Source organism: Chenopodium quinoa, unplaced genomic scaffold (genome assembly GCF_001683475.1).
Source record: "Chenopodium quinoa cultivar QQ74 unplaced genomic scaffold, ASM168347v1, whole genome shotgun sequence".
Classification (NCBI taxonomy): Eukaryota; Viridiplantae; Streptophyta; class Magnoliopsida; order Caryophyllales; family Amaranthaceae; genus Chenopodium; species Chenopodium quinoa.
The window spans coordinates 2907981-2922446 of record NW_018743593.1 but is presented as its reverse complement, the minus strand read 5'-3'; the positions used below and the strand labels follow the sequence as shown (position 1 = coordinate 2922446).

Genomic DNA, 14466 nt, shown 5'->3' with positions numbered 1-14466 from the left:
CGAACAATGGGATGGCTGGTTTGGGGGTGGTCTGTAGGAATGCCGAGGGAGTGATTATGGCACAGCTACCAAGAAGGTCTGCTTATCTTCGCCAGAGATAGTGGAAGCTATATGGCTATCAGATATGCATTGCAGCTAGCTCTCAGATTGGGGTATGGAAGAGTAATGCTAGAGTCTGACGCCATCAATGTGATTAAAGTTGTGACTTCAAGAGAAAGTGGTCTTTCACCTATTTACTCCATCTTTGAGGATATTAGTTTTGATAGAGCTAAGTCTGATTTTTGTACTTTTTCGCATATTAAACGGTCTTGTAATACGGTGGCTCATCTTGTAGCAAGAGGGGACACGGGTGATAATGTGGAAATTGTACGTTTGTGCTCCTTTCCACAAAGCTTATAAACTTTGGCGGAAATAGACTTGGCTTAATTAAATGAATAAAACTCTATCTTTTCTTTTCAAAAAAAAAAAAAAAAAATGTAATATCGATCTATTCTCTTCCCTACTTTCTCTTCTTTCTCTTTAATTTTATAACACGTTATCAACACCAAATTAAAGTTCTATGTATCAACTATAATTATGTAATTAGGTACGCTTTTACATATGTACATACAGGTTGATTTAATAGATTAATTTTAGAGATTAGATTAAATTGTTAAAGTGAAATTAATCTTATCAAATAGTACCAAAAGCTTCGGAGGGAGTCCCGGTTAATCAAAATGATAAACCAAAAATGTTAATCAAATGGCACTTTTGTAATTATTTAGCCTTGAAAATCGTGTAATGAAATTTAAAATAATATATTTACTATAAATGACACATAATCTGACGATTTGTGTTTAACGTCCGTTACCCACGATCACTTGTTCATCTTCCTCATCCTTTCTTCTTCCCACCCAATTCTTGTTCTTCATCTTCTTCCTCCCTCCCAATTCCATCATCTGCTTCCTCTAACATCATTTTTTCATCACCAACACTACAAACAACATCTTGCACAAACCATTTTTGGCGGCTTCGCCGCCAAATTAAACGAAAAAACTAAGAAAACTAGGAGAAATTAGAGGTAAGGTTAACCCCAAAGGGTAGGTGTTTCACTTCTCCATCGTTTTCGCCATTGGAGGTGAGCTTTTCCTTCTTCTCCATTGAAGCTTTAAAGGAGACATAGATGATACCAGGCCACCATGATTACCAACAGCACTATTCACTACTATCCGACCCTATACTTGGTTTAATTACTTGCTAAATCAAAGTCTAATCTAGTTACAGAAGCTCAAAAATTTTAAATCTGGGTATTTTTGATGAAAAGATAATGTATTTTCTCTCTCTTCCTCTAGCTGATTTCAATGAAGCAAATGGTGTGTAGATTTCCGTTTTTTTTTTTTGTTTTTTTTTTTTTTTGGTTTAAAAGAAAAAAAAAGGTTTTCAAAAAAAAAGATTTCCGTTTTTTGAATTTACAAGTATACCCCTGACTGCTCGGTTGAAAGTACTATGCTACCCCTAGATAAACATATCTTGTTTATCATAGTGATAAACTTGAATTTTCACAAAAGGTTCTACGTACATATTTATTTGATACAATAAAGAATTTTATTTTTAATGAATTACATGTTCTCAAATTCAAATATGTATTATCCTATATGGGCATGTGTTTGGTTTCAAAAAAAAATATGTGCATGTGTTATCTTATGGAGTCATGATAAATCATGATTTTATTGAATCCAACTTTTTATTGATTGATTGTATGCGCTTTATTTTCTTTTCTTTGATTTATTGTGATTTGCTACAATGACCATAATTGTTCAGGTGGTTTGTGTCTGTGATCAGTTTAAATGCTTTGAAACAATTAAGGATTTCGATTTTTTTTTCAAAATTAATCAATAGGTATTAATTAATTTGATTGCATCCTTTAATATCGTTTTATGTGATTGTGCTTCTTGGAGCAGTTTAAGATAATCTGCCTTAGAGTTTGTTAACATTGTTAAACGCGCGCCTGGGCCGCACCCGCAAACTAAGAGAGAGAGTTCACTTCACAAGATCGGAGGTTCCATCCCAAAACCATATGGCAATAGGAGGAGTAGCCCCTTTAGCCTTATAAAGTGTTTAACTCTCTCTTCTTCAACTAATGTGAGACACTTACATGTGGTGAGTAAGCTTTTGGTTGAGTTGGACCTCTAACATAGTATCATCAGAGTCAGCGTGACACAAAGGTCACGGGTTCGAATCTCATCATCCCTCCTTCAAAGTGGAATTAATTCGCACTATGTATGGGTAGGCTTGTGTTGCTTCCACATTTTAAGTCCAAAGGGTCTTTCATGTGAGGGGGATTGATAGAGTATAAAACATATTTCTGGGCCTCAACCATCAGCTTAATCTTTTGGTTGAGTTGGTCCTCTAACAAACATCATGGTCACTTTTGATTTGGCGATAACTATTGATGAATTTTGGAAATTAAACATGTGTGAGTGCCTTCCTGGGTGCCTATCTACTTGAATACGTGAAGTGTGTTGCGTATTTATCAATAACTAACACTTCGTACTAAAGTAATTACCGACATTATAACTATTCATGTGACAACTTCTTATTCCCTCTAAAACTATTATTGACATAGTGTTGTAAATTTGCTTATAATATAATATTAAACATTGTTTAGTTTTTCTCTAAATGTCAAGTGGTTATATACCCTCCCATTGTTGTCTTTACGTTTTGGAAAACTTCTATCATGTATATGGAGTACAACTCTCCAAATAATTTTGATCTATGTGTGATAAACCTTGAAACTTTATATTCTAATTTTATTTTAAGTAGTGATAGCTATATCACTTTGTGATTTGTCTATTATGTAGTCTTTTATAAATCTTAGGATGTGAACTACAATAGTATGATGCCTAATACAATAAGATAAAGTATACCTTATGTTACCCCAATCCGCTGTTAAGGTGATTGTTTGCTTATCGAATATCGATGCTTATTTGGATTACAATATATTATCACATTGATAATTTAAATGTTTATTTGATGATTATCATTATCTCAACATTGGTTTATTAACATTGGATTATCATTAATATTACTTATCAATTAATAAGTTTTTATACAATTTTTAGGCTAATAGATTAAGGTAGATACACCTACATTTTTTTTTTGCATTAAGTTTCGTTTGTAATTATAATTAGCTACTAGTATTATAATTATTATGATTTTCTACTTATTATACTACGTATTATGGTAGTGTATATAGTATGTACTCTGCTATAACTATCATGAAATAACATGATACTTTTGAGTAACTATTACCCACTACCAGGTAGGGACAAGGAAGGTCCATACCAAAGTTGAAAAAAAAAATTCCCCAAGTGTTGGAAAAACATCATTTCCTATTTTAATACTATTATTTTAAGTTTGAGCTTGTTAAAATAAAATTTAATACTGTTATATGTTTCTTCAATATTGTTTTCGAGGTATCATTTTCCTCTTTTCAGTAGTACTTATATATTAAAAGGCTAAGTATTTGTGATAGAAATTAAGTATTATATTTGTATACTGTTATTATATAGGTGAAATATGTTATTAAGAAAGACAATATTGTTATGTTAAATTAGAAACTGTTAAGCTGCGTGATTTGGTATCAGAGTCATACATTTAAAAGATAAATTAAGTTGTTAGTTTAATAATTAGGTAAAACTGGAGAATACTAGACCTTCTACTGAGTGTAAGAAACCTGATTTAAAGCATTATTATCATATTCCTGAAAATACTAGTAATTTTGGTCTAGTCCTTAATTATATAGTAGATCAAATTGGTGAATTAAGATCGGAAGTTGATAACATACATGCTCGTTGTATTAATATCGAAAATAAGATATCAATAACCACAACCGACATTAATAAAAAAAAGTAAGCGATCTAAAAGAACAGGTTAAACAAGTTCAATTTGCTTTAACAAACAAAGTTATGCATCAATTCAGAAAGAATTATCACCTAATAAAGAGAAAATTGTCCCGTATAAATATAAGTATCATTTTCAAAATTTAGATAAAAATAAAAAGTTTACTGTAACACTCCCTAAAAGACCTACTAGTAACCAAGAAAAAAATAAAGACACTAAAGATGAACCCTCATCTTCAGGAGAATGAAAACGCTTAACGAATTACAAGCCCTATTCAATAAAGAAGAAGACCCTAGTAAGCTTAACAAAATCATGAACTTAATTCTGCAAAAGGAATTACTTCTGATAATGAAATAGAGGAAAATAATTACGTTATTTTAGAGGAAGATTAATATCAACAAATGGGATTAATGAAGTTAAATGATCTAGACTTTCTACCCATAGAAGTTGTTCGACAAAAGATTGAAAATAAACTGAGTAAAAGAGTAATTGGTAATAATGATGTTGGAGAGGAAATTATTAATGAAAACAATAACGTAAACAATGTTATCCAAAGACTTAGTATCAAGGATAAGGAAGTTGCACACGGCCAAGATACATACCAGGGAAGACTACCCGGTTTAGTGTCAAGGTTATGCCTAATCATATATCTAAACAAGAAGATGTGACTCTAGAACCTATAAGTCAAACTGGTTATAAACTTAAGTTAGACGGTGTAAGAGATAGACAAGATGTTTTAGATCAGTGGAAAAAGAGTATGAGTAGTGTACTTAATTTAAATACTGAATGGTACTTCAGAAAATTTCTTAAACTATATTTGTAGGCGTCGATCGAAGTGCTCCTACGTTAAGCATATGGTGAATATGCTTGGCACTAATAGGAAGTGGGAATTGACATATACGATTAGGGACAAGGAAAGTAGGGAGCCGCCAACAAGTTTTTAAGGAACTTGTAAACCATTCACGGATCATAAAAGGCAACCACGAATAAGGGACAACGATAGGCAACAACAATTGACCCGTGAAGGTTACACCCCATTCATAATCCATGACATTACTAACCCATATGGTTCGGAACCACGAAAGGAGGATCGGGGATGATGGTACGAAGTGAGTCATGGAGTCACATTCGCCCGTATTGGCCTCTACTCGATTCTTATTGTGAAAAGTGATTCCTGCGATCTCAAAGGCATACAAACAAAAAATTCAATTCGCTCCAAACTATTATTAAGCTAAATTGGTTGAATATTAATGCAACATATAATTATAATATATCGTGATCACTTTATTAAACAACAAGATTAAAAAGGAACCTAAATCGGTCGTCCAAATTATCTTATTAGGCGTGATTTTCAATTACATATTCCCTTTAACATGCAATATGGTGATCAATAAATAATAATAGAATAAACATTAATATTGGAAGCAATTTAACAATAATAGCGTTAGTCAAATCAAATATAAATTAACCTAATCATGATACTAGCAATATTAAAATAAAATAAGTAATTAAATTAATTACACACATTCTGCGTGTTCCCTTAAATTTCTACATCATGAATAAATTGTTAGTAACTTCAAAAAAATATAAATCAAATGGAAATTAAATTAAATAAATGTAGATTTGATTTGGTCCAAACCCTCAGTTATTTGTACCTTTCACGCCTTGGTTCAAGGATGGAACCTCGATGTCGTATGGACTCCTTGGAGTGCTTAAGGGAAGAATGGTGTAATTAGGAATATAGGTTTAAGGCTTAGAATATGAGAGAGAGAGAGAAAGAAGAATGATTTTTGGTGTAAAAGAGAGAAAGAGAGAAGGATTTGATGCCCCGAATTGTAGAAAGGAGGGTCTTATTTGTAGAGGAAATGATCAGAGGGAACACACGGAACCCTAAAAAGATAAAAGCCCTAGAATTTAATGCCACGACACGGCAAAATGCATCGTGACACGGTACACTTTAGTGTGACGCGGGTTAATTTAGTATGACGCGGGACAGAAACAAACCTACAGAGGATAAAACGTGTTTAGGGATTACATGGAGAAAACACGGAGCAATCCCTTGTCACGGGATGTGCACCGTGACACGAGAAAATATGCCGTGACGCGACACTTTTTCCCTTGACACGGTGCAGGTTTTACGTCCAAATTCTTAAGCGCGTGGGAAAGAAATGCGGAAAAGACACGGGAAAGCACTCTAACATGGTGAAAAATCCCCCGTCACGGTACCATGCCCCGTGCCGCGTTAACATCTCTCGTGATGTGGCAGGTATGTTGTTTGCGCGACAATTCCAGTTTTTTATGCGTTTTTAAAATTGTGATAACTTTTGATTCGTAAATCAGAATAAGGCATTTAATACATCATTGGAAATATTATCAAGTATACTTTCCGACCCAATTATAATCAGGTCAAAATCATTTGTAGATTTTAAGATATGGACGCTTTAGTAGAAGGGTGTCGGTTTTTGGCCGAGTTTAGTGTTTTACTCATATCTTTTTCGTATAGCTCGGAATTGGGCTTATGATATATGGTTGGAAAGCTTATTTCAAGGCCTATCCAACCAAATAATAATTGGATCAAAATTATAATACTGTAGACACCCATTTTTGTCTCCCCAAAACTAAACCCGGTGATGAGTACCTTTCACGTCGAATCATAATCGAATGAAGTGAAAGTGTGGAAAGTCTAGTGGAGGATAGTTTTAATTTCTTTTCGCTGCTTTCTGTTTTTGAAAACCTATTTTAAGAAAAAAGTCAATCCAGTTTGGTTGGTCCATGATATGGGTCCAATAGTAGTGTAGTTGGATAGGGGTTGAAAAGAGCTTTCCAACGATATATTATAAGCCCAATTTCGATGAATATTGAGGAAGTTATGACCAAAATACTAAACTGGGCCTTGTTTGAGCCTTATATGCGGCCCAATGATCTAGAGGAGGGCCTAATATGGATTTAGCATTCCTAATGCAATTAGGAATGGTTTTAGTCTTCTAGATTCTTCTAGAAGGTTCTTTTCATTCCTAATTCAATTAGCATTGATAAATTGACTTTTGTTGACCTTTTAGAGTTTTAATCGGAATAAAAGAATGTTTTTGAGGAAAATACGATTTTATCCTCCTGTACGGTAAATTTCTATCTGATTTTAGAAAACGCGTCAATAATTTAGTCAGCGCCAAACGCCAGCATTAGCGCCTGGCGCTAGCGTTAGCGCCTGACGCTAATGTCAGCGTCTGGCGCTAACCTCGTTTTGCGCGTCAGAACTCTATTTCGATTTTCTATCTTTTTGGTTGATTTTCTCTATAAATAACCTTCTAAAAACTCCGTTTTCATTCACTAATTCTCATGAATATTTTAATCAACTCTCATCAAGAATCTCTTGATATTCTCTCTCTCTTTTCTAAAACTAGCCTTTTGCAAACAAAATTTCTCATACATTAGCACTAGACATACCTAGCATTGTTCGAAGTTGCCTTAGCCCTAGACGTGAAAGGTTTAATTTCTGAGGGTTTGGTCCCAAATCTCTCTTTTAATTATTTAATTTAATTTTTTGTTTATTATTTTCCTTGAAGTTACTAACGTGTGTATTTTGTTATTAGAAAGAGATACGAGGCATCCAAGTAAGTTCTTTAATTGTTTGCATTGTTATTATGATATAGAAATCATGTCTAGGTTGTTATTATAATTCCTAATGTCATGTTAGGGCGTTTGGATCGTCCTAGTATCATGTTTAGGGAAAAGGTTATAATATCAAATATGCTTATTATGATTCCTGCGATGCTTCCTATATTCTTTCCTAATATTCATGTTAGTATCATGTTAGGGCTAAATATTTGATCTTTATTGTTTAGTGACATGCTAGGGTTTGTTATTAATCTTGTTTGTATCATGCCTAGGATCTTGCTATTATTATCTTTAATATTATTATGATGATTTATGATTATAATTGTTATAATTATTGTTATGATGATTATTTTTAATTATGATTGTTATGATTATAATTTTATTATTTATGATTATTATGTTGCCTGATTATTATTGTTATTGCTTGATCTCACCTTTTATGCATGTTTAAAGGGAATTGGTACTTGTAATCACGCTTAATAAGATAATTAATAATCTTATTTAGGGTTAATTATGATTATAATTCAAGTGATCGCCAATAATAGTTTTATTTGTGCATTAATATTTAACCAACATAGATTAAACTGGTTTGGGGTTAATCATATTGATTGCATGCTAGTCAGAAAGCGCACATGAATACGAGAAGAATAAAGTAGAGGTCTATTATTAAGGCAGTTTCAACCTCTTTTAGGTTGGATTTGTACCTTCATCCCCGAACTACCAGTCATGGTTCCAGACCTATTGGAGTTAACGATCTCTTGAATCGTTAAGGGGTGTAACCTTCACCTCGTGAACGGTTTACAAGTTCCTAAAACTTGTTGGTGACTCTTTTGCTCTATCTTCTTTCCCTTTAGACGCCACCGTACTTTAGTGTATGATCACAGTGGGGTTCAAGCTAGGGAAATGCTTGAAATATTCCCTACAAATACCAAAAAATTAGTTTCTCTCGGTTTTGCGATGTGGACACGAAAAGTGGAAAACAAGTTATGGTTTAGGGAAATGAGATAGGAAATGTATTGGTTTATGAAATGCATTGAATGGAAACATGGATTTAAGCACTCCAAAGATTAAATACTCAACCCGACCAATAATGGCGGTGAAAGGTTGTTCATCATCGGGTTTGGTTTTGGGGAGACATTTTTAGGTGTCTACAATATCAAACATAGTCTTTATGGCTGTGTAAAAGACTGGTACGATGAATAGATGAAGAAGTCAAAACTGCATTAAGAGCTAGTGAATCGCCTACTAGAATGTTCAGGCAGTTATGTCAATACATTGAGTTAGAATTCATTGGTCCTAGAACCGGTCCTAATGAAAAACGAATGGAATATCAAAGGAAGTTAAGTAATTTGTCCATCTGTAATATGGAATATCAAACATATTATTACACTAGTACAAAATTGGGCTTAAGTAACACCCATGGGCCATGGGTAACACTTTAAAAATTTTAGGATTGTTTGATTTTTACGTAACACTTTTGTAACATTGTTGTATTAAGTAACATTTTTTGTAACACATTAATATTATATAACACTTTATGGTAACACTTTGATATTAGGTATCATTTAGTTGTAACACTTAATTTGATGTTACTCAATCCTTTTATTTTCTAATTAAATATATTTTTCTTCTAATCCCATTGTAGAAAAAACTAATCGGTGCCCTTTATTTTAATTTTTCATTCTAATCTATCTACTCCTCTCATTCTCGCTCAAAAATGTTCTCTCAGCATGAGTTTAGATTCTTTAATCCATGGAGTGCAAAACAAGGCTGTTGGGTTGTCACTTCCACTTCATAGATCTACTTCGATCTTTGATTGTTCTTTGAAAGCGAAAGACGGGGTGATCTCTTAGCTACTACCAGGTTCGTGGATCATACAATTTACTTTGATTTTTACTATATTATATACTTAATTTAAGTTAATATGTTTCAAAGTCAGCGTTTTGAGCAAAATCGATGAAATTAAGGATTACCCTTTGTTTGATTGATTAAATAATCTCATGGATTATGGTTCAATAATCGAATTGTTTTCTGGGTTGTGTTTAATTTTTAATGATTTAGTGGGGGTTTTTTTTGTGAAAATTAAATGAGAAATTGGGGAATTGAGATTATGATAATTTGGAAATGGAACCTCAAACCCCATCAAAAAGCAAAAATTTGATGTTGGGGTCATGGATTTACTCTTCTCCAATCTCTCAATTCTCGTTCTGCTTCTTCGCTTTACTCTTCTCCAATCTCTCAATTCCTCCTATTTTTGTTCCTTCTCAATGAAAAATCGTTTCCACCAATAAGTTTTCACTTCCCTCCCTCTTTTTTTTTTTTTTTTTTTTTTTTTTTTTCTAATTTAGGGTTTTCATGATGTTTGTTTTAGTGATTTTAGCTTTAATTTATGTAAGAGTGTGTACAATTCATCCTCAATTTTCTTAAATTAGGTTATCTTTCAATTGCTAGTTATTTGCTGAAATCTGAAGTTTTAGTGATTTTAGCTTGAAGTAGTCAGTTAATTATGTGTACAATTCAATCTCATGTTTGAAATTTCTGTAAATTTCTATAATATAGATGTATACTACTAGTTAGAATATGGATTGATGGTGAAATTGCTGAAATTAGCTTGACTATGTTTTTTGAAATTATGCTATTGGGATTTTAGCTGTTGTGGAGTTTCAAATTGGCTTGATTTTTTCAATTGGGTTGGTGTTGGTGCTTATGGAAAGTTAAGGCCATGTTCTATTCACATTGTAAGTTGACTAAGTTCATTTCAAGGCCGATAAGTTCGGATAAATAAATTCAAATGAGGACATATACGAGTAGATAAGTTAATTAATGGACAAGTTTATTCGACCAATTCCGGGCTTTGTACATCTATTTCATACCTCCTCCAACAAGAAGCTACAATATAGACGCTACTGTCATTGCTGTTGTGTTGATTTGCACTTAATATATGCATTTTGTAGCCTTTTATTGTGTGGGATTTTATATGTCTTTTTTTTCCTCTCTCACACTGCATTGCATTCATAGAATCATTTTACTTTTAATTTGAATTGCCTAGAGTAAGTATCTCTTTTTATATGTGAACATGATCTATGCTGTACTTTTTTTAATGAAAACAATGATGCAGAGAAGGGAGGAAATGTATCAGAAGCACAAGCGTCTCATCATAAAGACAGAAAGGGACCTTCAAACCATTAACGAATAAAACTAGCAAAGCTGAAAGGCGCACTTTACAGGAGGTCACAGAGGTTCCAAATCTACATAAAAGATTCAGACTTTGTCATTCATGTGTGTGTATGTGTGTGTGTGTGTGTGTGTGTGTGTGAGAGAGAGTTGGGGGAGGGGTTAGTCACTAGTTTGAATTTCTGTCAACTATCACGCTTAATGAAAATTTATGGATATACTATCAACAATTTGAGGAGCAACGAACAAACACAAAGTTTGATTGATGAGAGAATTAAGGTATTAGTGGCCAACCTATGCAGTGTGGAGACCTGGTGTTAAACCACCTATTCTTCCTGCATCATTGCTGATTCCAGGTTCCCTTCCCCTAAAGCTAAAATGGGTCCAAGGATCAGATAAGGCTACCTATTTTCCTAGACTTCCTGATTTTTGGGGTAAGTTAATGCTTTCATTTTTTATTGTTTTCTTATGTGATTTTGACAAACTATCATTGTAGTGTTTTATATTTCTATTTGAACTTGTGTTATTTTTTTTGTAAGTTAGTGGTTAAATTTAGTTTTATGCGATATAGCACCTCTATTTTGCAGTTGGTTTGATTTGAGGTTTGATATTATAGTGGCAGTCAAATACCCATGAGTTGTTGAATATTCATAGGGTCATTCTTATTTTCATTAGGACCCAAATTATAATTAGCTAACTGTTGCAATACCCTTTCTACTAGGAATTTCTAAATTAATCTAGACTTTGTTTTATGTGCAGTCAGGTGCTAAGGTTCTCTTTCTATGCTCAAGGTACTCGAATTTCCAGTCAGGTTCTCTTTCTTCGTTCCTGTCTCTTTCATTTTTTTTCTTTTTTGGCTTATATTGAAATCAATGTAGAAAATACATCAATGCCTTGGAATCTTAGGGTGGTTGGCTTGTATATCCTAGTTTTGAATCTTATTTGTACCCCTTCTACTATGATTCTACCATGATAACTTTTTTTTTATATCTATTATTTTTATGCAAATATCTGCCTATTTTGTGTATATAACTCAAGACTCTCTGATTAATACAGATTAGAAAAATATTGTTGGCTTAGTAGCTAATAATCTAGAACTTGCCTAATATTCTTGCTTCTCTAGGACAACATACATATTCATTTCAGGTTAAGATATTATGGTGTATTGCTAGAGCATGCTTCCAATGGTCAATTGTCTTTCAAATCAGACCTGATGCATTATCATTTGACTGCCATTTCTCCTTGAGCCTGCCAATTTCCTACCACTATCACCATTTCTTTCCCCCCTTAACATTATGTCTTTTATATTGAGCTACAAGAATAATGGAATTCAGAACTAAAATCAGAGCTGAAATTCCGAACTAAATTCAGAGCTGAAATTCCGAACTGAAATCCAGAACTGAATTCAGAGCTGAAATCCAGAACTGAAATCAGAGCTGAAATTCAGAACTGAAATCAGAGCTGAAATCCATAACTGAATTCAGAGCTGAAATCCATAACTGAATTCAGAGCTGAAATTCAGAACTGAATTCAGAGCTGAAATTCAGAACTGAATTCAGAGCTGAAATTCAGAACTGAATTCAGAGCTGAAATTCAGAACTGAATTCAGAGCTGAAATTCAGAACTGAATTCAGAGCTGAATTTCAGAACTGAAATTAGAGCTGAAATTCAGAACTGAATTCAAGTTGAATTTCAGAACTGAAATCTACAAAGGGGAGTGTGTGTGTCGTAGTCGGCGTCATTTATTGTAAGTGTAGTGAGAATAATGATATCTTTTACTTAGATGCATATATTAAATACTCTGCTAGGTGTCTGACACTCCAAAAACATGTTTGTCATCATTGATGTTCGCCAACTAACTCTCTTGTATGTTCTTTGTAAGAAGCAAGATCCAGATGGCAGATTTTGAGAAAGCTAGACAAACAAGGATAGAACAAAATAGAAGCCAGACAAACAAAGATAGAACAAAATAAAAGCAACCAGGGATATGTTCACTAAGGGGAAAGAGCAACAAACCAATAATTCCCGATGAGTTTTTAAAGCCCTATAAAGACCAAATTGTGAAAGAAACTGTAGCAGAATTAATGAAGACACTCAAGCAAATTCATCTGGAAGTGTTGGATACTTTGACTCGATCACTTGAAAATGTGTCATCCAATCCAGAACTTACAGATCATATTCCGATTGTACACTCTAATGAATAGGAGCGAAATGAGGTAATGGTTAATAGTTTAATATATAATCTTTTAAAAAGCATCAACTCTTATTATTGCGTTATTTCATTTTTGTTCTGGTTGTTTGATATATGATGCTTTCACACATAAGATCAATTGGATCAAGATGAAGAATCGGGATAGCAATTTATGATGCTAGAAGAACTCTACTTACTTTTACCGTTGTTTTGCTGATGCTACCGCTGTTTTGCTGCTGTCTTTTACTGTTACTACTGCTACTGTTGTCTGATATGTTGCTGACTCTTGCTCATTCGATTTGCTGCCACTGCTCTGTTACTGCTGGTACCAACTGATGTCTGCTACTGCTGGAAGCTTCCACTACTATCTGCTACTGCTGGTTGCTGGTTGCTGCTAAAGACTACTGATGGCAGCAACTGTTACTGCTTCTGATGTTCGGGTAGCTAGCTGTGTAGCTGTTGCTATACGCTGTTATTATTAATGCTCTTTACTGTTATTGCTGTCTTTTTTGAAATTTGGAAGTTTTTTTGTTTTTCCTTACTTTTTCCAAGCTAGAGATCGAACTTAATATTCTTTGTGTTTGGATTATTATATTGTTTGGCCAAACATTAAAATTGGCGTTTATGGATTTTTTTTGTGAGAATTATGAAAGTATTTCAATCCAAATTGTTTTCTATCATATGTGTTGATTTCTTATTCATATAGTTGTTGTACATAATTTTTTTTTATATTTTAAAAAAATATAGTAAATAATAATAATAATAATAATAATAACAATAATAATAATAATTTTATTATTAATAATAATAATAATAATAATAATAATAATAAATGTTACCTATTAATCTATAAAGTGTTACATTACTTTGTAAAAAGTGATATATAATATCGAATAGAGTGCTACTATATGTCAAACCATGATTGAAAAATGTTACCTAATAATCAACAAAGTGTTACATTAGTTCGAAAAAATGATACATAATGTTGGATAAAGTGATACTATATAATTAAAAAATGTTACTAAAGATAAGTAAGTGTTACATAAGAAATAAAAAGTAACATTTTAAAAATGATACTAAAAATGTAAAAAGTGATACATAAAAGGGTTTATAATAACACTCTTGAAAGTGTTACCGTACGTTACCCAAAGTGTTACATAAGACCTTAGGTAACATGGGCGGATGTATCACCCAATAAAATGTTACCTATTGTCTATAATAACACTTTTACCACCTTGTGTAACACTTTTTGGGTGTTACTTGAGGTTAGTTTTGTACTAGTGTTATAAAATTGGTGAAAATGAAACAAATCTTGGAATGTTCTATGACAAATTACCCAGTCCCCTTAACGAAGAAATTAGTGAAAAATATCAAGAATGGAGAGATAAATTCTTAGCTAGGGATGCCCTAGGTAATAGGATTGCTTTTCTAAGAAAATGGATTGAAAAGAAATGTAGAGAGATTGCAGGAACTCAACAAATGAAAAGACAGTTTCTCGATCACTTATAGGGATTTCCCAAATAACTGTGGATGTGAAAGAAAAAACTACTACCTCCGTTAGTTATTAGTTGCAACTTTGGGGTATTATTTGTGAGATATAAAAT

General features: G+C 32.9%; 1 long non-coding RNA gene across 3 annotated transcripts; it reads left to right on the top strand.

Annotated features, from left to right (window-relative positions):
• The first annotated feature begins 9135 nt into the window (after positions 1–9135).
• Positions 9136–13542, top strand: LOC110682795. 3 transcript variants are annotated; one of them, XR_002503477.1, is made up of 5 exons: positions 9142–9360; positions 10616–11105; positions 11431–11482; positions 12557–12887; positions 12997–13542. It is a non-coding gene; the product is annotated as an uncharacterized LOC110682795 (long non-coding RNA). The 3 variants fall into 3 exon arrangements; XR_002503478.1 differs by having other exon boundaries at positions 9136–9360; positions 12554–13542; XR_002503476.1 differs by having other exon boundaries at positions 9137–9360; positions 12557–13542.
• Positions 13543–14466: the final 924 nt, after the last annotated feature.